Consider the following 25,445-nt stretch of genomic DNA (forward strand, 5'->3'; position numbering starts at 1 on the left):
GTGGGCAGGGTATTTGTGTCCCACCAAGCAGTTCAGGTGCCTGGGCAGGAGTTCCTCGCTTCTCCCGCCGGCAGAGAAGGTAGAATCTGCCGGTTTGAGCGAGAGGACCGCTATGAGAACGGATTTGGATTTTTTACCCGACCAGCAGTTCCAGAGGCTGGGCATGCCGGCGCACCACCCCTGGGTCACAGGGGTGGCATTGCACTGGAGGGGGGCCCCCTTTCCAACACCTCCCGGAAGAAGGTAGAGAGACCCTGTGGGGTGGGCAGGGTATTTGTGTCCCACCAAGCAGTTCAGGTGCCTGGGCAGGAGTTCCTCGCTCCTCCCGCCGGCAGAGAAGGTAGAATCTGCCGGTTTGAGCGAGAGGACCGCTATGAGAACGGATTTGGATTTTTTACCCGACCAGCAGTTCCAGAGGCTGGGCATGCCGGCGCACCACCCCTGGGTCACAGGGGTGGCATTGCACGGGAGGGGGGCCCCCTTTCCAACACCTCCCGGAAGAAGGTAGAGAGACCCTGTGGGGTGGGCAGGGTATTTGTGCCCCACCAAGCAGTTCAGGTGTCTGGGCAGGAGTTCCTCGCTCCTCCCGCCGGCAGAGAAGGTAGAATCTGCTGGTTTGAGCGAGAGTACCGCTATGAGAACGGATTTGGATTTTTTACCCGACCAGCAGTTCCAGGGGAACGGGAGGAGCCCCCCACTCCTCCTGCTGGCAAAGAGAAGGGCCAGACGGTGTTGTTTTGAGAATGAGCGGACCGTGAAGGAGAGTGCACCCGGTAGGTGCACCCGACCCGAAGTTTCAGCGGCTGGGCTTGTCGATTCCCCATTTCACCCGGCAATCGGCTGGTGTGCCCTTCAAGGGGAGTCAAGTTTCCCACACCGATCGGAAGAAGGTGGCGGGTCCCCAGGGGTGCACTGGGTGGTCGGACCCGACTATCAGTTCCATGGCCTTGTATGATTCAGACATCTCACCTATGGTGCACCAGGCTCCCTTGCCAAGGAGTAGTTTCATGGAAGCATGAGAGACAATGAGGTACACACCGTTGGTTCACTTGGAGGCAGGCAAGTGTCAGCGGATATCTTCCAAGCCGTCAGCCCTGTGGCTGGCATTACACGGGCTGTCAGCAGTTAATCTTGTTTGATACTTCAGACCCTAAAAGCTATTCCCTAATCACTACCTAACACTAAATAGCTAAATAAGAGTATAAATTCGAATTTCTGGAACAATAGAAACACACAGCACACAATCACAAGCTTCTATCTCTCCAAAAACAAAACCCACAAAATTGATGTCGGGGAGTGCCTCGATTTATATAGTCAGAGGTAGACTACTTTCTGATTGGTTGCTAGGGATGTTGCTAAGCTGTGACAATGCCTTCTCATTGGCTATAAACAAGACTAGGCAGGGGTTAGCAATCATCTCACATGGAATTCAAGAAAAAAAAAAAAAAAGAATATTCGGTTTACGAATATTTCACAATATTATACTATTCGCCGAAGCAGACTCAATAGACTAACATCCTTATACGAATAGAATTATGCGAATGATTAATGATCGATTTTTCGCATTACAGGAACCGTTGTAAAATAGGCTACATGCAATGGTATTTGAAGGGTCACTCAGTAAGTACACGATAGGATGTCTGGTAATATTTAAGTGCCGATTATTCTCTCAATATACGCTATATTTGAAATACTTGCTAACAGTAGTTTAGACGGGAAAACCATAGCACAAATTTTTTTTTTTGCAAATGTAATGGCAGCAAATTTTCGCGTACAATACAATATATTTAAAGTGCTAAAATTGAATGAGTATGGATATTGAACAGTTTTTGACATGTCAAGTGAATTCTCGGCACGGTTGCTTGTCATGGAACATGACTTAGCCTTTTTGTGAAAAATCGTCTTTACAATATGCGAGTAGATCGGATCGCACACAAGCTTTAAGCAATAGGCCGCTAACAGTAGTTTAGAAGTATCTGTAAAGAATAAATCAAGGCAACTGGATGTACTGTAGATTTCTTGAAAACGTTTCACTCGTTCTTCCAATGAGCTTTCTCAATTCTGAGTGACTGTACAAAAATTCTGGGAATAAATATGTAACTGAATCAACAGCTGGTAATTATACCCAGCATTGGGTCAAAGGTGTTGATTCCATTATCCTAATTGGAGTCAGTAGGTGATAAAGACTTCCCAGAAAAAGGTGTCAAGACAGCATTGTATGTGGCAGACAGATAATTACCAGATGTTGATTCAGTTACATATTTATTCCCAGAATTTTTGTACAGTCACTCAGAATTGAGAAAGCTTGTTGGAAGAAAGAGTGAAACGTTTTCAAGAAATCTACAGTACGTCCAAGTTGCCTTGATTTATTCTTTACAGATATACCATGACCTGGATAAATGAGAACCTTCACAGACAGTAGTTCAGAAGGGCTAACCATTACACGAAAATTTTTTTTTACAAATGTAATAGCAGCAAATTTTCGCATTCAATATATTGAAAGTGTTAAAATTATATGAGTAAGGATACTGATTACTGAACACTTTTCAGTAATCATGTGCTGATAGCTCTGGAGTGCCTAGCTCCAGCAGGTATTCCCTCACCACCCGTCGCTGCTCCCACAACCTCTCCAGCATATTGAGGGTGGAGTTCTACCGCGTGAATTCTCGGCATGGTTGCTTGTCATGGAACATAACAGCCTTTTGTGAAAAAAATAGTCTTTACAGTATGCGAGTGGATCAGATCGCACACAAGCTTTAAGCAATAAGCTGCTAACAGTAGTTCAGAAGGGCTAACCATGACACAAAAATAATTTTTTACGAATGTAATAGCAGCAAATTTTCGCATAAAATATATTGAAAGTGTTTAAATTATGAGTAAGGATACTGAACGCTTTTGACATGTCAAGTGAATTCTCGGCACAGTTGCTTGTCATGGAACATAACTTAGCCTTTGCGAAAAATCGTCTTTACAATATGCGAGTGGATTGGATCGCACACAAGCTTTAAGCAATAGCATAGTAATGCTTGACTGATGAAATGAATCTGAATATTTTGAATATAGTGCTATATTCGTAAATCGCGAATATAGCACTATATTCGAAAAATTCGGATTGAGAATGGGTCTGGGATTGTCAATTTGTCAATTGCCATTAGGCTATTATATTTAAACGCATACTTAGGGATACTATGCCCTTGATTCTAGTTGGAAAAAGCATTTGAGCAATGCAGTAGAATAATCAGGATGTTAAAGTAACTTCGATGTTTAGAATTTACGAATATGGAGAATATAGTGCCATATTCGTAATTGCCGAATATAGCACTATCTTTGTCAAATTCAAATATCCAACACAACAGTTGTCAGGTGCGATGTGATTAATGGGCTTATTTAATTGTAATTATTCGTGTGAACAACAGTGATGGGAAAAATAGAAATAGGGAGGTTTTTATTAAGTTACATTTTCTGAAACACAAAATGTATAATATTTGAGTTCTTCAAAATGCATTGGGCCTAATAAATTATCTTTCTATGATTTGAGTTAGCTTCAGAGGAAACGAATATTCATTTTAACGAATATAGAGTCAAATATTCTACACCTTCGCAAATTCTCGAAGTTACGATATTCGCAAAAAATATTTGCTATTCAAATATTCGCGCTCAACACTAATCACAATATCATTTTATGATACACTTAGTGTCATTCAAATCATGGGTGGTACTCTCTACTTTTATTAACGACTGTGTCTTTCAACGGGGATTGGCGCTCTCTTTCCCTTTTTCCCCCTGGGATCTATATTGCAAATGACTGACTTTCAGTTCAACACTTCAGATATAATACCCTATACCAGTGATGGCTAACCTTGGCACTCCAGCTGTGGTAAAACTACAACTCTCAAGATGCCCCCCTTGCTTGGCTACACTCAGAACTCTATAGAAATAAATGGAGCATGCTGGGAGTCGTAATTTCACCACAGCTGGAGTGCCAATGTTAGCCATCACTGCCCTGTACACTCCTGCACACTATCTTCTCAAGTGTCTTTAGCTACAAACACTTTGTTGAGCTGCCTTCCCCTCTTTTTCTCCATGACCTGAACCACCTCTGTCGGCGCCCAGATCTTTCATTCCTTTGGGATATGCTGTGATCCCTAAGTCTCTGAATTAACTTCAGTTTTTCCTGTTCTATTACCAGAGGTACAAGGCAGGGATGGCTTTTTGGGAGAAATAATGGTATCTTCCAATGAGGCTGAGCGCACGCCACCAGCTCCCTGAAAGCAACAGACTCTACTAAATGATATGGCAGTGACTTCACCGCCAGCAACTTCGCCAGGTGGGACTTCGGCTTGGACACAAGCGTATTGCTGGTTCTGTAGAGTCATTTACTGGCTATGCATTTTATTATCGATGGCTAATGATTGAGTGGAGAAGGAGAAGTGTAAGCAGTAAAAGCAGAAAGTGATGATGACAATGTGAAAGTCACCGTCCTGCCTGTGGATTCAGCCTGGCTGCCACAATGGAGGCCGGGAAAAGGAGGATACTCTACTTGTTGTAGCTGGCCTTTGCCCATGGGTGCATCATGTGCTTCCCACAGTATATTTTGTTCTTGCAGCGCTTCCACAGGGTATTGCTTCTGTTTTTCGGCAGCATGGAGAAAAACTGCCTGGTGGGAGATACTGGAGGCACATTAATATGATATTTTATAAAATTAAAAAAACACATATACAAATTTCAACTGAAGACACACCACAATGAATTTTGGACTAGAATTTCACATTATCACTCAGGCTGGTATAAACTGCTACCCTTTGTATTGTAATACAGGTCCTTCTAAAAAAATTAGCATATTGTGATAAAGCTCATTATTTTCTGTAATGTACTGATAAACATTAGACTTTTATATATTTTAGATTCATTACACACAACTGTAGTAGTTCAAGCCTTTTATTGTTTTAATATTGATGATTTTGGCATACAGCTCATGAAAACCCAAAATTCCTATCTAAAAAAAATAGCATATTTCATCCGACCAATAAAAGAAAAGTGTTTTTAATACAAAAAAAAGTCAACCTTCAAATAATTATGTTCAGTTATGCACTCAATACTTGGTCGGGAATCCTTTTGCAGAAATGACTGCTTCAATGCGGCGTGGCATGGAGGCAATCAGCCTGTGGCACTGCTGAGGTGTTATGGAGGCCCAGGATGCTTCGATAGCGGCCTTAAGCTCATCCAGAGTGTTGGGTCTTGCGTCTCTCAACTTTCTCTTCCCAATATCCCACAGATTCTCTATGGGGTTCAGGTCAGGAGAGTTGGCAGGACAATTGAGCACAGTAATACCATGGTCAGTAAACCATTTACCAGTGGTTTTGGCACTGTGAGCAGGTGCCAGGTCGTGCTGAAAAATGAAATCTTCATCTCCATAAAGCTTTTCATCAGAGGGAAGCATGAAGTGCTCCAAAATCTCCTGATAGCTAGCTGCATTGACCCTGCCCTTGATAAAACACAGTGGACCAACATCAGCAGCTGACATGGCACCCCAGACCATCACTGACTGTGGGTACTTGACACTGGACTTCAGGCATTTTGGCATTCCCCTCTTCCCAGTCTTCCTCCAGACTCTGGCACCTTGATTTCCAAATGACATTCAAAATTTCATCCAAAAAAAGTACTTTGGACCACTAAGCAACAGTCCAGTGCTGCTTCTCTGTAGGCCAGGTCAGGCGCTTCTGCCGCTGTTTCTGGTTCAAAATTGGCTTGACCTGGGGAATGCGGCACCTGTAGCCCATTTCCTGCACACGCCTGTACACTGTGGCTCTGGATGTTTCTACTCCAGACTCAGTCCACTGCTTCCGCAGGTCCCCCAAGGTCTGGAATCGGTCCTTCTCCACAATCTTCCTCAGGGTCCGGTCACCTCTTCTCGTTGTGCAGCGTTTTCTGCCACACTTTTTCCTTCCCACAGACTTCCTACTGAGGTGCCTTGATACAGCACTCTGGGAAAAGCCTATTCGTTCAGAAATTTCTTTCTGTCTTACCCTCTTGCTTGAGGGTGTCAATGATGGCCTTCTGGACAGCAGTCAGGTTGGCAGTCTTACCCATGATTGCAGTTTTGAGTAATGAACCAGGCTGGGATTTTTTAAAAGCCTCAGGAATCTTTTGCAGGTGTTTAGAGTTAATTAGTTGATTCAGATGATTAGGTTAATAGCTTGTTTAGAGAACCTTTTCATGATATGCTAATTTTTTTAGATAGGAATTTTTGGTTTTCATGAGCTGTATGCCAAAATCATCAATATTAAAACAATAAATGGCTTGAACTACTTCAGTTGTGTGTAATGAATCTAAAATATATGAAAGTCTAATGTTTATCAGTACATTACAGAAAATAATGAACTTTATCACAATATGCAAATTTTTTTAGAAGGACCTGCACATGCTAATGTGCTATTTTCCTCCAGTCTGGAGGAGAATGAGGGAGCAGTAACAGAGCTGACAGCTGCAGGAGGAAAGGAAAAATAGTTACAAAATATATAGAAATGTGGTGTTATCTTCAGTGTACTGACCTGCATAATAAAATTATTTTATTTTTACTACACAGTGAAAGCCATAAATAAATAACAGAAAATAATGTAAAACTGCAGTTTTTTTTATCTTTCCCCCAAAAAATAAAATAATAAAAGTTATTTAATACACTATATACTGCAAAGTGGTTCATAAAAAAACGTACAACTAATCCCACAAAATTAAAATTATTATAAAAAATGTAAAAGTTATGATTGCAAGAACACAAAGGGGGGAAATATTATTGGTCCTTTAGGCTATTGTACACAATTTTTCTTCTTTTTAGCGTTTTCCTTCAATGTCCCTCAGACTAAAATGGAAGCTTGATTGTGACACAACACTGTCCCCAAGATCATTTTCTATCAGACACTGCATGGCTGCATAGCTCTTCACATTGTTTTACATGATTTGTGCGAAATGAACTATAAAAGCTTTGGGTTTGGCTAGCGGATTACATTTTGGAAAGTTCGTCACAAGAGAGATGAGCAAATTTCATTCCATGTTCAATTTATAGAATTTTTTGAAAAAATTGATTCTCTTTTATTTTATTCTCTTTTTTTTCTAATTTTTGCTCTTTCTCTCTGGAAAATAAATATCCTTACTCTCGACAACTTGCCTATTAATATCAGGTAGAACTAGAGCTTTCATGAAGCTCCCCATCAAGCATTCAAAGGCTACCACGGCTTCTGGCTTCTAGTGAAGAAGATCTGCCCTTTTCGTAGTCATATGCTTGAGTTGTTTAGCAATTACTGAAACATTATTTATGGACTTGCGATTATAATTTGTGAAGCCAAGAACACTTTATAAAGCCTTGAGGGAGGAAGGTTGTACCCAATTCTTGACAGCTTGAACCTTGGCAGGATGCATCTGAAAATAATTTGGAGTGAGAATAAAACTCAAGAAAATGGTATCTTCTGCACTCCAAAAACACATTTTTGCAGATAAAGCAAATAACTGATTCTCACAGAGTATTTGTAATACAGTCTTAACACGTAGAACATGTGATTCTCAATCAGGGTAGTAAATAAAAATATCTTAATAAACCACCAAAAACCTCCCAACAAATTCCATGAATATATCATCTTCCCAAATTTAAGAAGATTTCAGATACATTACTTAATACAACCTTCAGAAGTGTTAAATGCAGTCTTCCATTCATCCACCTCTCTGATAGGCTCCTCTACGATCTTATTTGGTAAACCATTGTGCCTCTGAAATCTATGTAAATAAATCAGGTTATTAAGGGCAGTGAGTATTGATTTTTAACAGTGATTTTGTAACTGTAGCCAGGGCAAATCTTGAATGACATCAACAGGTAACTTCCATAACAAACAAGGAACAGGATTCCGAGTGGATTGCGCTTACATGAGAGGGGTACAAAACAAAACAAAAAAAACATTTTAGAACATGCAAGTGATGCCTGAAAACCAATGCTCATGTACACAGACCTTTTGAAATGAATGGGTCCAGATTCCGTGCGGGCTCAATGCATTTGCATTACGCATTGCACTCACGCTGAATATTTGCTCGTGCTAAAGGGGCCTTAACCGGTATGTGCCCTTGACAATAGGAAACTAATTTAGACTCCGTGATGGCAGCCCTATATGCCTTATCATTTAATAACCCATGAGTGGAAAAAATTATCAACTAAAAACAATTCCAGAGAGTCTGGGGGGAAGAGAAAATGCTCACTTCTGGGGGTCCCCTTGAAAAAGAGAAATTATAATACCCAATCTCTGATGTTTTGATCTAGAAGAGCAGTGCCTAAGACGAAAATAGAATTTACTACATTCTCTAAAAGAAAAAAAAAACGCTTTCTGTCCCAGAAAAGCGATCTGGAAGCTTTACCTGGGTTTCGGGAGTTAAGAAGAGGCAGACATTGATGGTGCGCCTCACACAATTGCCTGATGCTGAACCCTTTTATCTAGATCTTCAATTAACTGTTTTAGTCCCTGCATCTGATCCAACAATGCTCACATAGAGTCCATAGGAAAAAAAAATTGAAGACCTGTGAATCTGACACGGTAGGGAACAGTGAGCCCTGAACTCCACCCATACCACTGTCCCTACCTACTTGCACCATCTATTGTAAACAACGGCTCACAACTGGATGGCAGTCCTAAATTGACTAAGTGTTGGGGTCTATGTGGGGAGAAGAGAAAGAACAATAATAACAAATGTAATGACAAGCAGGAGAAAGGATGAATACACCAGGAATGGCAGATAAAACAGTAACAAATTGAATGGATCAAAACAAAGAGAGATAATCAGAGCCAAAAGCAGAAACAAAGAGCAATACGATACCAAAGTCAGGTCAATACAAAAATGTCACGCAAGATGACCTTATTCACAGGCAACTGTGGCCAGCAGCTTGCCTGTTTAAATAAGGCAGCACTAAAGTCACGTGGGACACCCGAGATCACATGACCCATGTGACGTCATCACGCTGGACGTGCTGGCATTTCCTGTAATTGACCAGCACTCCTGCACTTGGAGCCCCAGCCTGGTAACCATAGCGACCGGATGCCTACGGTGCTGCCTGCTAGCAATCGTGGCTGCCAGTGTTCCGGTTATTATTATATCATTATATATATGTATCTGTCACTACTGGGGGCACCAAGGAAGGGCGTGGAGCATTATGTATACCTGGCACTTCTGGGGGCACCAAGTAGGGGGGGCATTATATATACCTGACACTACTGGGGGCATCAAGGAAGGGGGGCATTATATATACTTGGCACTACTGGGGACACCAAGAAATGGAACTCGGAGCATTATACTGTATATACCTGGCACTACTGGGGGCATTAAGGAAGGGGGGCATTATATATAACTGGCACAACTGGGGGCATCAAGGAAGGGGATGGATCATTATATATACTTGGATATACCTGGCACTACTGAGGCCACCTAGAAAGGGAGGGTTGTTGCATTATAAATACCTGGCACTACTAGGGGCATCAAGGAAGGGGGTACTTTATATACCTGGCACTGTTGGCTGGGGTACAAAGCAAGGGGTCTGGGAGCATAATATATATCTGGCACTACTGGGGGCACCAAGGAATGGGGGCATTATATATACCTGGCAATACTGGAGGCACAAATGAAGGGGTGGAACATTATATATACCTTGCACTACGGGGCACCAAGTAGGAGAGCATAATATATACCTGTCACTACTGAGGACACCTAGTAAGGGGGGGGGGGGGTTGAAGCATTATATATTTTTAGCACTACTAGTGGCATAAAGATAGGGGGTGAGCATTATATATACCTGGCACTACCAGGGGCACCAAGGCTGGGGGTGGAGGATTATATATACCTGACACTACGGTGGGCACCAAAGAAAGGGGTGGAGCATTATACTGTATATACCTGGCACTACTGGGGGCACTAAGGAAGGGAGGCGCATTATATATTTGGCACTACTGGGGGCACCAAGGAAGGGTGCATTACAGGGGGAGCATTATATATGGCACTTGAAGTATCTTCTGCAGCCGTCAATCTGTGAGCTTTGCCTGTTGCTAAGATCTCCTTGTGTCATATAGAAGGCACATGTGCTCTCTCCTGGCCTCTTAAAAAGACAGCCCATATGTCCATATCCCTCCCCAGCCTATGGCTGACCATCCCAGGGCTATATAAGGCAACTTCTCCAGTGGAAGAGTGCTGGAGCTTTAGGTTTCTAGGTCTTGTATACCAGTGAAGGTGTTATACCCTGTCAGACTACAAGTATTACTAACTGCCTGACAAAGGATTCTTACTTCACACCTCCTGCCCTGACCTTGCCTATTCCTCATATTTCTCCTTAACCACCTGCCTTGACTTCGGATATGTCTTCTTGGAACACTAGTGCCCAACCTGCTCTGACCTCGGCCGTATTCTTGCACACTTAATGCCTGACTTCTCAGTGCTGTGCATCGGTGTCTCTGATCCCCATGGGTCAGCTACCACTCACACCTCAACTATTTCAAAAGGGACCTGCCTGGTGGTTCTCCCACAGCACAGTTCAGATTCCTGAACAGAGGTTAAAAGGTGAATACTGGAGGACTGTCAAGATAACCACCTAAGAGTTATCCTACATCCAAACCAAATGATTGGTACAGTGGGTCCACACACATAAGAGCCGTAGAGTAGATTTAGTATTCTGTATCCTATTACAGTTCCACATGGTAGTATCCAAGATTTCCCACAAACCTGAGAGAAAAATCTGCTTGCCTGCCTGCTCTATTTAAGAGTAAGGATAGGAAATTGTCTTGGTAGATTTAGTATTTACATTGTTTTGCAGTTTACAAATGCATAGGGGTAATGATGGCATGTGGCAGGCAGCAATAGTAGCAGCAGGAATAGCAGCAAAGCATGGAACAGACAAGGCATTAGATGTGTGTATTGGACTGTATAGGGGTAACAATAATAATAATATAAGTGGCAGCTGGGTAGAGCAAATGGGAGTGCAATAGATAGCCACCATCAGCAATGGCAGATCCATTCATTAAGCTGAGTCAGAGGTTTGTAAAGACCCTCATGGATCCACGCCTCATTCATTCTGAAATGTGATGTTTTGTCCACTGGCTGAGGACAAGTTGTCCATTTGGGCGTGACAATGCCACCTACTGTCAGAGAACGGGGGCATGTGCAGTGGAAAGGCCACATTCATTTAAAAAATAAGACAATTTTAAAAATGTATAAAAAAAAAAAAAAGATAGCTGCTAGACGTACGAATATCATACAGCAGAATTACATTTTAGTTATTGCACTCAACTGATCCACTTTTTCACGATGACGAGACTATTTTTACGAACACCTGTCAAAAAGTCTGGCAGATGGCATATGGCAAAAACTGATGGCACACAGAATAATTCAATTTTGGTGAAGGTGTGGAACTACACCATTTTTCATGATGATGAGACAATTCTTACGGACATCTGGACAGAGCTAGCAATGACTGCTGAATAAATTTTTTGGGAAGGGGTGGAACTGCACCACACTTTCCACAACTAAGTGGTACAGCAGCAACTGCACTATGAGCAACTTGCCAAGGTGGGCTTGCAAATGAGCTAATTTCTGGTTGTGAAGAGTTTTCTTGTGCCTACACATTCTGCTATGGATGTGTCAGAATGGAGCGGAGGACAAGGACGAGGAAAGGCCTGAGCAGTATAAGAAGCAGTTGATAATGATTACAAAAACACTGTACTGCCTGACTGCCACAAAGAAAATGGATGAAGACGGAGGACAGATTTGTTCTGATTCAGAATGCAAGTTCTTTTTTCCCACATGATCCGGTAATGCTGCCATATGTACTTACTAGAGTTAGCACCTATGATTGTGTTAGAATGCACTCAACTTATTTTCTTCCTGCGGATCTTGTGTGCCGGCACTGTGGAGAAAAACTACCATAGGGAGATACTTACTTGACCAGTGCTAGCGGCAGCTGAGATTGGAATAGGTCATTAACATTTTGAGCCTGTGCCCACAGTATAGGCATGATCACCAGCTCCCCAGCTGACTATAATAGAAAAAGATCTGATCCTGACATTTTTTTGGGGAGGCTTTCGCTATATTTTATCTCCACCACGGCCTCCATCCTTCTCAGCACCCCAATCTGGCTCCAAGGTCCTGTCCAACACACATTCATCTTCACTGTGATATGTCTTTGTGCCTCCTTAGCCCCCTCCAGATTCCCTCCTCTGTATTTTCTCCAAGTGCTTCTGTTGCAATGGCTACAACTGCCCCTAGTGCCACCAACATAGAAGGGTCACTACTGCTAATACCAACAACAACAAAAACAACACAGCTATGCATAGGGTTCCTCACCTCTGCCCAAACCTCCTTCTCATGGCAATCCAAACATTGATTGTTCATACACAAGTCATCAACAGAGATTATCTTTAGTATGTTCTATAGCACATGGTGTTTGTTGCCCCTTCTTAGGAAATTAATATAGTTAATCTGTCTGTTAGTTTGGTGGGTGACATATATCCATGTATGGTGTGAGGTACACGTACACTACATATCTGACAGGGAAATTAATATAGTTAATCCATCTGTTAGTTCAGCCGGTGACATATACCCATTTTTGGTGTGAGGTACACCTGCACTGCATCCATGACAGGGAAATTAATCTGTCTGTTAGATCAGTGGTTGACATATATGCATGTTTAGCATGAGGTACACTTTCACTGCATACGTGACAAGGAAATTAATATAGTTAATCTGTCTGTTATATCAGTCGGTGGGGGTGCTAACAGACAAGTGCAGCCGCCTATCCACAGCCAACATGGACAAGCTCAAGTTCATTTAGGGTCCATTCACACGTCCGCAAATGGGTCCACATCCGTTCCGCAATTTCGGGAACGGGTGCAGACCCATTCATTCTCAATGGGGTAGGAATGGATGCAGAGAGCAAACTATGGGCTTTGGCCCCAAACTTCCGGGCCGCGGCTCAGCAAAAAAATAGAACATGTCCTATTCTTGTTCGCAATTGTGGACAAGAATAGGCAGTTCTATGGGGAGGTGTCGGCCGGGTATATTGCAGACCCGCAATTTGCAGATCCGCAATACACTACGGGTGAGTGAATGGACCCATAAATGAACTAGGCATGGATCCCACAGGACTTGTCTGTACCTTGTGCTGAGTAGACAAGTATACCAACCGCACCCAGCCATTGTTATACTCCAGCGCACTTTCCCTTTGCATTTTCTTTTCTATTTCCCAATGTTTTGGGGACTTCCCAAAAAATAAAAATAAATAAATAAAGGAAAAAAAATAAATAAAACAACAAAAACACGGCCGCTTTCACCTACACCGCCATGTACACCACCTCCTCGAACTCCTAATCTGCTTTGACCTCTGCCTCCTAGTTCAAGTATATATATGCTATTTATATGTTATTATTATTATTATTTTTATTCTATGTTATTTTAAGTCATTTTGCTATCCACATTTGTTTGCAGGGCAACTGTTCTGCTCTTACCCACATTTTGCTTCCTTTTGCAGCCCTCTAGCCCTTACTATGACTATTTTACAGCCATTTTAGGTGCACCAAAGTTCAGGTCCCCATTGACTTCAATGGGGTTCGGGTTCAAGTTCGGGTCAAATTCGGGTCCCGAACCCGAACTTTGACCTGAAGTTCGGCCGAACCTGGCAAACCCGAAACATCCACGGGTCCGCTCATCCCTAGACAGAGTCTATAAATGAAAATCTACAGCTTAGTACACAGATTATTAAATAGTAGCTAAATTGCAAGTGTTTTTTTTTTTCCCTATAATTTAACCTCTTATATCCCAGAGGTTTTTTGGTTTTTGCATTTTCGTTTGCACTCCCTGCCTTCCCAGAGCCATCATTTTTTTTTATTTTTTCTGTTCACATAGCAGTATGAGGGGTTGTTTTTTTGAAGGACAAGTTGTACTTTCCAACACTACCATTTAATAATGCATATTATGTTGTGGGCAACAGGAAAAATATTCCAAATGACGTGAAATTGGATAAAAAAAATGAAATTCCGCCACGGTTTTAATTTTTTTTATTTATGAGGTTTAATGTGCAATACAACTGGGCAGTTATTTTCATTCTACAGGTCAGTATGAATCCTTCAATACCTTATATGTATAGTTTTTATTGTGTTTTTATACGGATAAAATAATAAAAAAAACTTTATAAATCAGTTTTTTTTTTTTTTAATCGCCATATTCTGACCACTATAACTTCTTTGTAATTATGTGTAAAGAGCTGTGTAAGGGCTCATTTTTGTGGGGCAATCTGTAATTTTAATCTATACCATTGTAGGGTGTGTATGACTTTCTGGTCACTTTTTATTACATTTTTTTGTGGGAAGTTGACTTTTTTTCACTTTTGCTATTTAACATATTTTTAGCGTATAGAAGTTTTCACACCGGGACATACCTATGATATAGTATGTATTTTTAAAAAATACTTCATCTTTAAAGACCTGACCAGCGCTGTACTATTACTAGTGCTGGTTGGGAATGGGTTAAAGACAGAGGTGCAATTAAAGGGGTGAGCTGGTTTCCAATATTGATGACCTATTTACATTCCATCTGCTCCTTCCCATTGAAGTGAATGGGATGGAAAAGCTGTAATTACACAAGCTCTCCAATGCAATGCTGACATTGAGCAGGTAATCAGTGAACAGAATGCGTTGCTCTCAGGGTGCTGGGAGTAAGAAACCAGTCGATCTGATATTGATAAACTATCCTGAGAATGGGTCATCAACATAGTAAACAGGCAAACCTCTTTAAACGTCCGTCCCTTTCTACAAACTGGTATTGACAATTTTCAATTGTCTTTAACGCAAATAGTAATTCAATGTGATTAATGAAACTAGTATATTAATGCAGTACAATGCGCACACCAAAAATGCATAGAATATTGATACAATACATTACCCAAAACTAGTATATTAACCCAGTTATTGAATTTCAGTGTGTTCACAAACACTGCACTCTATATTGATTCAATACAATGCGTTAACTAAAACTGTTATATTAATGCAGTTTTTGCAGTACACTGCATTCAGTAAAACGGCACAATATATCGACGTAATAAAATGTGAGGCTGAATGAGGCTGCTATATTGATGCACTGAAATGTGCTGAAAAGGCCAATTACAAAAAGTAGTTAAATTGAAACAGGTTTTTGGTATCTAACAGAGGTGCAATTAAATGTCTCTTTGCTTCAAACATACTAGTAGAATGTGTTGAACTGCTTAATTATACACTGTAGAAAAATTGCAGCTGATTTTTCAGTAATTAAAAGAGGCAACCACTATTATATGTTCCCTTGTACAAACACACTGGTATTGACACTGAAGTGCTTAATTATACATGCTAGCATAACTAAAACAGTTTTAGAAAAGAGTATTATGAATAGGGTTGAGCGAACCTGAACTGTAAAGTTCGGGTTTGTACCGAACTTTAGGATTTTTGGACCCCGGACCCAAACGCGAACATTTCCTTATAAGTTCGGGTTCGGGGTTCGGCGCTTTCTTGCCACTTTTTGAAAGGCTGCAGAGCAGCCAATCAACAAGCGGTTAACTGTCTGACCTCTGAAGCCATCAGAGCCATGCCTACTAATGGCATAGCTGTAATTGGCCAGAGCAGCATGTGACCCAGCCTCTATATAAGCTGGATTCACGTAGCGCTGCACGTCACTCTGCTGTTACAAGTGTAGGGAGAGGATGCTGCTAGACTTGTGATTTCAGGGAGAGAATAGGAGAGAATTTAACTCAGCTATATACAGAGAAATAGTTGTGTGGGTGCAGGGCACAATAATTTTACCCTGCCCTAAGCCTATTGACCAAAAAAAAATTACTTTTATAATTCTGTTGGTTAGGTGGGCCGCAGCGCCCATTTTATGCAAACTCAGTGCACCAGCACTGCACCTGAGCTTTTGGCACACTGCAAATCACAATTTCGTTGATTAGTCAGTGTGCAATTTAAGCTAGAAATACACCCATCATTTTTGGGGGTTTGAAAAACACACTTAAAAAAATATATATATTTTCCTAATCTGCAAGTGTTAAATTCAAGTTAAATATATACAGATTTCATATTCAGTTTTCAAAAAACACTTTTTTGGCAATCTACAACATCTTGATTAGTCAGTGTGCAATTTAAGCTACAAATACACCCATCATTTTCTGGGGTTTGAAAAACACACTTAAAAAAAAAAAAAATAACCTGTATTTTCCTGATCTGCAAGTGTTAAATTCAAGTTTAATATATACAGATTTCATATTCAGTTACCAAAAAGCACTTTTTTGGCAATCTACAACATCTTGATTAGTCAGTGTGCAATTTAAGCTAGAAATACACCCATCATTTTCTGGGGTTTGAAAAACACACTTAAAAAAAACAAAAAACTGTATTTTCCTGATCTGCAATTGTTAAATTCAAGTTTAATATATACAGATTTCATATTCAGTTACCAAAAAACACTTTTTTTGGCAATCTACAACATCTTGATTAGTCAGTGTGCAATTTAAGCAAAAAAAGGAAGAGACCACTGTGGTACTCAGCAGAAGTGGCCAAAATCATTAAAAACAAAAAGATAGCATTTAGGAATTATAAAAAACAAAACAAAACGAGGATGACAGACAAATTTATAAGATTAGGCAGAGAGAGGCCAAACAAGTTATAAGAGCTTTTAAAGCACAGGCAGAAGAGAAATTAGCTCAGTCAGGGAAAAAAGGCGATAAGGCATTCTTCAGATACATAAATAAAAAAAGGAAACTAACACAAGGAATTACCAAATTAAAAACTAAAGAAGGAAGGTATATGGAAGAAGATAAAGAACTAGCTGACTGCCACACTGAATACTTCTGTTCAGTTTTTACAAAGGAAAATGAAGGAGAAGGACCTCAATTAGGAAAGAAAACTAATGAATCTTTTGACGCATGTGTCTTTACAGAGGAAGAGGTTCTAAGTCAACTGTCTAAAATTAATACAAATAAGTCACAGGGGCCTGATGGGATACACCCAAAGCTATTTAAAGAGCTCAGCGGTGAACAGATTTATTTAACCAATCACTGGCAACAGGAGTCGTCCCAGAAGATTGGAAATTTGCAAATGTTGTGCCCATTCACAAGAAAGGTAGTAGGGAGGAATCGGGCAACTATAGGCCAGTAAGCCTGACATCAATAGTGGGGAAATTAATAGAAACCATACTTAAGGAGAGGATTGTGGACCATCTAAAATCCCATGGATTGAAAGATGAAAAACAGCATGAGTTCAGGGAGATCATGTCAAACTAATCTTATTGATTTTTTTGATTGGGTGACTAAAATAATAGATGGAGGAGGTGCAGTAGACATCGCTTATCTAGACTTTAGTAAGACTTTTGATACTGTCCCACATAGAAGGCTTATCAATAAAGTGCAGTCATTGGGCTTGGACTCCCATATTGTTGAATGGATTAGGCAGTGGCTGAGGGACAGGCAACAGAGGGTTGTAGTCAATGGAGTATATTCAGACCAAGGTCTTGTTACCAGTGGGGTACCTCAGGGATCTGTTCTGGGACCCATATTGTTTAATATCTTCCATCAGCGAAATTGCAGAAGGCCTCAATGATAAAGGTGTGTCTTTTTGCTGATGACACAAAGATTTGTAACAGGGGTTGTTCCTGGAGGAATACACCAAATGGAAAAGGACTTAGGAAAACTAGAGGAATGATAAAAAATCTGGCAACTAAAATGTAATGCTGATAAGTGCAAGATAATGCACCTGGGACATAAAAACCCAAGAGCAGAATATAAAATCAGTGATACAGTTCTAACCTCAGTATCTGAGGAAAGGGATTTAGGGATCATTATTTCAGAAGACTTAAAGGTAGGCAGACTATGTCACAGAGCAGCAGGAAATGCTAGCAGAATGCAGAATGGGTGTATAGCAAGAGGAATTACCAGTAGAAAGAGAGAGGTGCTCATGCCGCTCTACAGAGCACTAGTGAGACCTCATTTGGAGTATTGTGCTCAGTACTGGAGACAATATCTCCAGAAGGATATTGATACTTTGGAGAGAGTTCAGAGAAGAGCTACTAAACTGGTACATGGATTGCAGGATAAAACTTACCAGGAAAGATTAAAGGACCTTAACATGTATAGCTTGGAAGAAAGATGAGACAGAGGGGATAGGATAGAAATTTTTAAATACATAAAGGGAATCAACAAGGTAAAAGAGGAAAGAATATTTAAAAGAAAAACTGCTACAAGAGGACATAGTTTTAAATTAGAGGGGCAAAGGTTTAAAAGTAATATCAGGAAGTATTACTTTACTGAGAGAGTAGTGGATGCATGGAATAGCCTTCCTGCAGAAGTGGAGGTATAGCTGCAAATACAGTGGAGGAGTTTAAGCATGCATGGGATAGGCATAAGGCCATCCTTCATATAAGATAGGGCCAGGGGCTATCCATAGTATTTAGTATATTGGGCAGACTAGATGGGCCAAATGGTTCTTATCTGCCAACACATTCTATGTTTCTATGTTTCTAAGCTAGATATACACCCATCATTTTCTGGGGTTTGAAAAACACACTTTTTTCCCCCCAAAAAAACATATTTTCCTGATCTGCAATTGTTAAATCCAAGTTTAAAATATACAGCTTTCATATTCGGTTACCAAAAAAAAACATTTTTGGTAATCTACAACATCTTGATTTGTCAGTGTGCAATTTAAGCTTGAAATACAACAATCATTTTCTGGGGTTTTAAAAACACACTTTTTTTTTACAAAAAACACTATTTTCAGGCCTTGCAACATCAGCACGTGTGAAATTACAGGCTTATATACTGCTGCCAAATTCAGTTGTTAAAAAAAACACTTGTTTGGGCACAAAAAAATTAGTAGGTAGCATTTGATGCAGATGTCATTGTGAGATACACCCTTAGTACTTTTGGGTTACATTCAAAGATTCAGAGATTTTAACCCCTTAAGGACTCAGCCCTATTTCACCTTAAGGACTTAAGGATTTTGCAAATCTGACCAGTGTCAATTTAAGTGCTAATAACTTTAAAACGCTTTGATTTATCCAGGCCATTCTGAGACTATTTTTTCTTCACATATTGTACTTCACAACACTGATAAAATTAAGTAAAAAATAATAATTTTTATTTATTTAAAAATACCAAAATTTACCAATTTTTTTTAAAAAATTGCAAATTTCCAAGTTTTAATTTCTCTACTTCTATAATACACATTAATACCTCAAAAAATTGTGATTACTTTACGTTCCCCAGATGTCTACTTCATGTTTGGATCATTTTGGGAATGATATTTTATTTTTTAGGGATGTTACAAAGCTTGGAAGTTTAGAAGAGATTTTCAAAAACCCAATTTTTAGGGACCAGTTCAGGCCTGAAGTCACTTTGCAAGCCTTACATACTAGAAACCACCCAAAAATGACCCCATTCAATAAACTACACCCCTCAAGGTATTCAAAACTGATTTTACAAACTTTGTTAACCATTTAGGTGTTCCACAAGAATTTATGGAAAATAGAGATCGAATTTCAAAATTTCACTTTTTTGGCCGATTTTCCATTTTAATTATATTTTTTTTTTACAGTGACAAAGCAAGGGTTAACAGCCAAACCAAACTTAATATTTATAGTCCTGATTCTGTAGTTTACAGAAACACCCCATATGTGGTCGTAAACCGCTGTACGGGTACACGGCAGGGCGCAGAAGGAAAGGAATGCCATACGGTTTTTGGAAGGCAGGTTTAGCTGGACTGTTTTTTTTTTTACACCATGTCCCATTTGAAGCCCCCCTGATGCACCCCTAGAGTAGAAACTCCAAAAAAATTACCCCATTTTAGAAACTAGGGGATAGGGGGGCAGTATTGTTGGTACTAGTTTAGGGTACATGTGATTTTTGGTTGCTCTATATTACACCTTTTGTGAGGCAAGGTAACAAGAAATAGCTGTTTTGGCACCATTTTTATTTTTTATTATTTTATTTATTATGTTATTTACAACATTCATCTGACAGGTTAGATCATGTGATACTTTTATATACCAAGTTGTCACGGACGCTGCAATACCTAATATCTATTCTTATTTTTATTTATGTAAGTGTTACACAATGATATCATTTTTAAAGCCCAAAAAAAAAACATGTTTTAGTGTTTCCATAGTCTGAGAGCCATAATTTTTTTCAGTTTTTGGGCGATTACCTTGGGTAGCGTATGATTTTTGTGGGATTAGATGATGGTTTTATTGGCACTATTTTGGGGTGCGTGTGACTTTTTGATTGCTTGCTATTACACTTTTTGTTATGTAAGGTGACAAAAAAATTGCTTTTTTTACACCTTTTTAATTTTTTTACGGTATTCACCTGAGGGGTTAGGTTATGTGATATTTTTTATAGAGCAAGTTATTACGGACGCGGCGATACCTAATATGTATACTTTTTTATTTATGTAACTTTTACACAATGATTTCATTTTTGAAGAAAAAAAAACATGTTTTATTGTTTCCATAGTCTGAGAGACGTAATTTTTTTCAGTTTTTAGGCGATTACCTTGGGTAGGGTATGATTTTTGCGGGATGAGATGAGTTTTATTGGCACTATTTTGGGGTGCGTGTGACTTTTTGATTGCTTGCTATTACACTTTTTGTGATGTAAGGCGACATAAAATGGTTTATTTAGCAAATATTTTTTTAGTTTTTTTACGGTGTTTATATGAGGGGTTAGGTCATGTGATATTTTTATAGAGCCAGTCAATACGGACGTGGCAATCCCTAATATATATACTTTTTTTTTTATATATAAGTTTTACACAATAACAGCTTTTTTAAAACAAAAAAATGATGTTTTAGTGTCTCCATATTTTTTATTTTTTTTGGGTGATTGTCTCAGGTAGGGGCTTATTTTTTGCGGAATGAGGTGACGGTTAGATTGGTACTTTATTTTTTAAACTTTTCTTTCACTTAATTTTTTGTCCCACTTTGGGACTTGAACTTTTGGGGGTAGAATACCCTTTACAATGCATTCTAATACTTCTGTATTGGAATGCATTGGCTGTATGAGTAATACTGTGTGTATCACCTGACACCCCCGGCATTGTGACAGGATGCCCGCTGAATGATTTCAGCGGACATCCTGTTCTTATTAACCCTCGCCGCAATGTCTTTTTAAAGTTAGGACGTACCGGTATGTCCTGGGTCCTTAAGGACTCGGCAAACATGGCGTACCGGTACATCCTAAGTCCCTAAGGGGTTAAATACCGCCATTTGGTGCATCAATATTGAATTCAGGCCTACACTGGTTCAGGCCCTGTGAGATACCCCCTCTACATACAGGGGTTTGATTCAGGCATTTGATGATAATGATGACGATGTATACACATAAGAGTATAAGACTGTACACGCAGTCTTACCCTTCGGGCCTCGATGTGCATAGCTGACTAATTCAACAGGGAGGAAAAAAAGAAGGCATGACACTTTGCCATGGGCCACAAAGGCCTAGAGAATAAGGAACCTATTTAAGAGACCAATTTCCTAAAACTTATTAAATGGAGAGTCAAGAAAAAGGGGAGGAAGGTAGGGGGATCTCAAGGTTCAAAGGGTTCGGACGAGATATAGAGAATGTGAAGAAAACAATTTAATAAACGTGGGGAAAAAGTATCTTTAAAATAAAAGAACATTACCAACCGTGACTTTATAGACTAAGATTTAAGAAAACCCCTAAAATTATATAAACCAAATAAGTGTTATATAGGAAGATCAAACGCCTGTTTGAAAAGTAAGGTTTTCAGTGCACGTCTGAATGAGAGAAGACTGGGAATCATTTTCAGGGCCAGAGGTAGGTGGTTCCAAAATCTGGCCCCTTGAGCCAAAAAGGATCTACCTCCACATCTGATCTTGTTAACTTGTGGGATGTTAAAATTCGCAGAGTTACTAGACCTCAATGTCCTCAACAGGGCGTACTTGGTGAATTTACATTGCAGGAACAAGGGCCCCACACCATGGAATACCCTATGCATGAAGCATCCAATCTTGAACATCACCCGTTGTTGGACGGGGAGCCAGTGCAAGGCATTAAGAGAGGGAGTGATATGCTCTCGGCAGCGGACAACACCCGTTAGGACCCTTGCTGCGGCATTCTGCACAAGTTGAAGTCCATGCAAGTTCTTCTTAGGGAGTTCCATGTACAAGGCATTACAATAGTCCAACCAACTGCTGATCGCTGCTCCGACCAAGGCTTTCCTGAGCGGGGATTCAATGTATTTTAAAATCCTCCCCAGAAGTTTCAGCTGGCAGTGGCTGTCTCAGGGACAGGTCTAAAGACAATGGCCATTAGGTTGCTGAGGGTGTAATTTTCTGATCACTGAATGTAATACATTCAGTTTTGGTGCCATTAAGCTTTAGATAATTGGCACTCATCCAGTGATCAATCTCCAAGAGACATCCGGCCAGATCGAATTGATCAACTGTTCCTTTGGCAAGCCTAAAGTACAGTTGTGTATCATCTGCATAAACATGAAACTGAAGATTGTGGCTCCTGATGATGTCAGCCAATGGTCTCAGATAGATGTTGAACAAGACTGGGGATAGTGCCGAGCCTTGTGGTACTCCACAAGACAGTAGGAGATCGGTGGAGTGAACTACCCCTAGCTTCACTCGTTGTAGAAAAACTTGAAACAGAAATGGTTCCGAAATCAATAGAGATCCTCTTTAAAACTTCTTCTTTATTAAACATTCATTAACAGCAGACAGCCACATGGTGCACAGGACATGTTGACGCGTTTCGGGTACTGGACCCTTAGTCGTAACAATACAGCACAGAGAAACACAAAAATTTAAATGGATATTGAGCCCACCCCTCCAAATTTCTAGGGAGGAGGGCACCTTTTCATTGGTTGTTTCACTGCAGTGAACACCCATTATCTAGACTACTCATCACCGAGTAGATGTCCTTCACATTGTGCTGAAGCTCTCAAACTCATTAACCCCGTGCGGGGTATGCCTGGATGTATTTGGCTAGACAATGAGAAGAAAGAAAAAAAAAAAAGCAGCACAATGTGAATGATGTACTACATATAAAAACATATGATAACATTACTAAAATAACCTAACTCATGCCAGGAGATTTTCAACACAAAGGATCTGATATATATATATATATATATATATATATATATATATAAATGAGCATAAATATAAATATAAGAACAATATCCTCCCTCAGTAATTTACCGATAGATGTACATTAGCTCTCTTTTTAGATTTAATCCTGCTGGGACTCTGGTATTTAATCTAAATATCCAGAATGCCTCTCGCAGGAGGAGTTTTTTTCGGTGGTCCCCACTTCTTTGGGGTGCAGTAACCCTCTCAATTGCAAATGCATTGAAACTTTTGACTCTGCGGGCGTGCATCTGCACAAAGTGTCTTGCTGCATTGGAGATGTTCAATGCGTTGGGATTACTAATATAATTCAGATGTTCCAACAACCGATTTCTAAATTTTCGCTTTGTACTCCCAACATACAGCAAGTCACATTCAGTGCAACAAATAATATAGACCACCCCTGTAGTGTTACAATTGATATAACTTTTAATTGGGAAACTACAGGAGTGGTCAGAATTTTCAAAAGATTGTAAGGGAGTCACATAGTTGCAGGTTTTGCATGGATTGCCCCCGCATCTACTGAACCCCCTATAGCTGAGCCAGTTCTGTTTTTTACTTGAATTCCGGTTATTGGAGGTGTATAAAGACAGAGAGCAGGACAACGTAGCAGCCCTCCTAGGAACTATTCTGCAGCCAAATTTCAACGCATTATATAGAATATCGTCATTATATAATATTGGCAAACATCCCTTGACCACAGAACAAATTTGATCAAATTCCTTACTATATTTGATGGATAAAATCGGAACCTTGTCCTGGTCTCTGTCCCCCAGGATCTTCACTCTCCTTCCTGTATTTTTGGAAATGCTCCCTTCCTTTTCAGACGCAAAGAGCATGTCAGATCTGCTTTTCTGCAGCACAATTTTCCTGCCCCTCAACAACATCCAATCCGGGTAGTTTCTTGCTTTTAACCTCTTATCCACCACCTTAAATTCTTCTTCCAGGTACATTGGTAAACTGCAATTTCTCGCAGTCCGAATGTATTCACCTACCGGAATCGCTTTAATGGTGTGTAAGGGATGGTGGCTTTTGGCATTCAAAATCGAATTCCCCGCCACTTTTTTCGCGTCAACATGTCTTGTGTACCATGTGGCTGTCTGCTGTTAATGAATGTTTAATAAAGAAGAAGTTTTAAAGAGGATCTCTATTGAATCCGGAACCATTCTGTTTCAAGTTTTTCTGCTGATTGCAAAGGGGACCCACACTCAGGAGTCGGGTGAATGTATTTGATCAGGAAGGTGAGCTGGATGAAGTGTTTTACTATGTGAACCAGTGGTTTTTCCGTGCTACACCCCTGACCCCCGATGAGACTGTATTACCTCTTATACTTCATTATTCACAGTATATTGCAGATCGCCACAGAGTGGCACATTGACGCACCTGTCTAAGATGGCCTTTTCTGCCATGCCTGACCACCAGTCGAAAGCGGACTCAGTTTTTTCAGCACAGGATCTGACTAGTTCCAAGGAATTGGATTTAAGGAGCAAACTGTATGATCTGGAAAAGCTCCTGACACAGGAAACCCGTGTTTGGTGGGATTGCACCACTCTCACTAAATATACTGAGAAGTGTATGATCCCACGTGGATTGCGAATTAAAAAAATCCCCACCGCCGTTTTTTCGGAGGACTTCGTCTCTAAATGGAATATTATTCTATCGGATTGCTCACTAAAATTTATGAAATTGAATGTGAAAATGAAAAATTTGTGGGTTTACAATCGGATATACAATCTTGCAAAGAATCTTTGTCCAAATATAACACAAATGCGGACTTTATTACCATGGAAGAGAAAATGAAAGCCTCTATAAATCAACTAGAAGATACCATCATGGAATACAAGCATAACAAATATTAACGGGATCTCCATGATTAGATGTCTAATCAGGTTTATGAATGGGGGAGGCGGGATAATGTGCATTCCACGCCCAAATCGATCCTAAAAAAATAAATAAAAAAATCGGAAAAAAGGAAAATCTCAAAAAAAAGTATCTCTTGATGCACCTGTTACTCCCATAATGCACACTCTGCACAAGATACATAAGAATGTCCACCCCCCCCCTTGCGCCCAATAGTGTCGGGGATGGGGTCCCTGATGGAGCACCTGGGCAACTGGCTGGATAATTTTTTGCAGACGTTGGTCAGGCGAACACCAGGCTTTTTAAAGGACACGGCTGATGTACTTAGAGCTATGTACAGTCTCAAATGGAAAACAAACTATAAATGGATTGTAGCTGATGTAATAGCATTGTATCCT

The sequence above is a fragment of the Bufo gargarizans genome, chromosome 8, assembly GCF_014858855.1.
Source record: "Bufo gargarizans isolate SCDJY-AF-19 chromosome 8, ASM1485885v1, whole genome shotgun sequence".
Taxonomy (NCBI): Eukaryota; Metazoa; Chordata; class Amphibia; order Anura; family Bufonidae; genus Bufo; species Bufo gargarizans.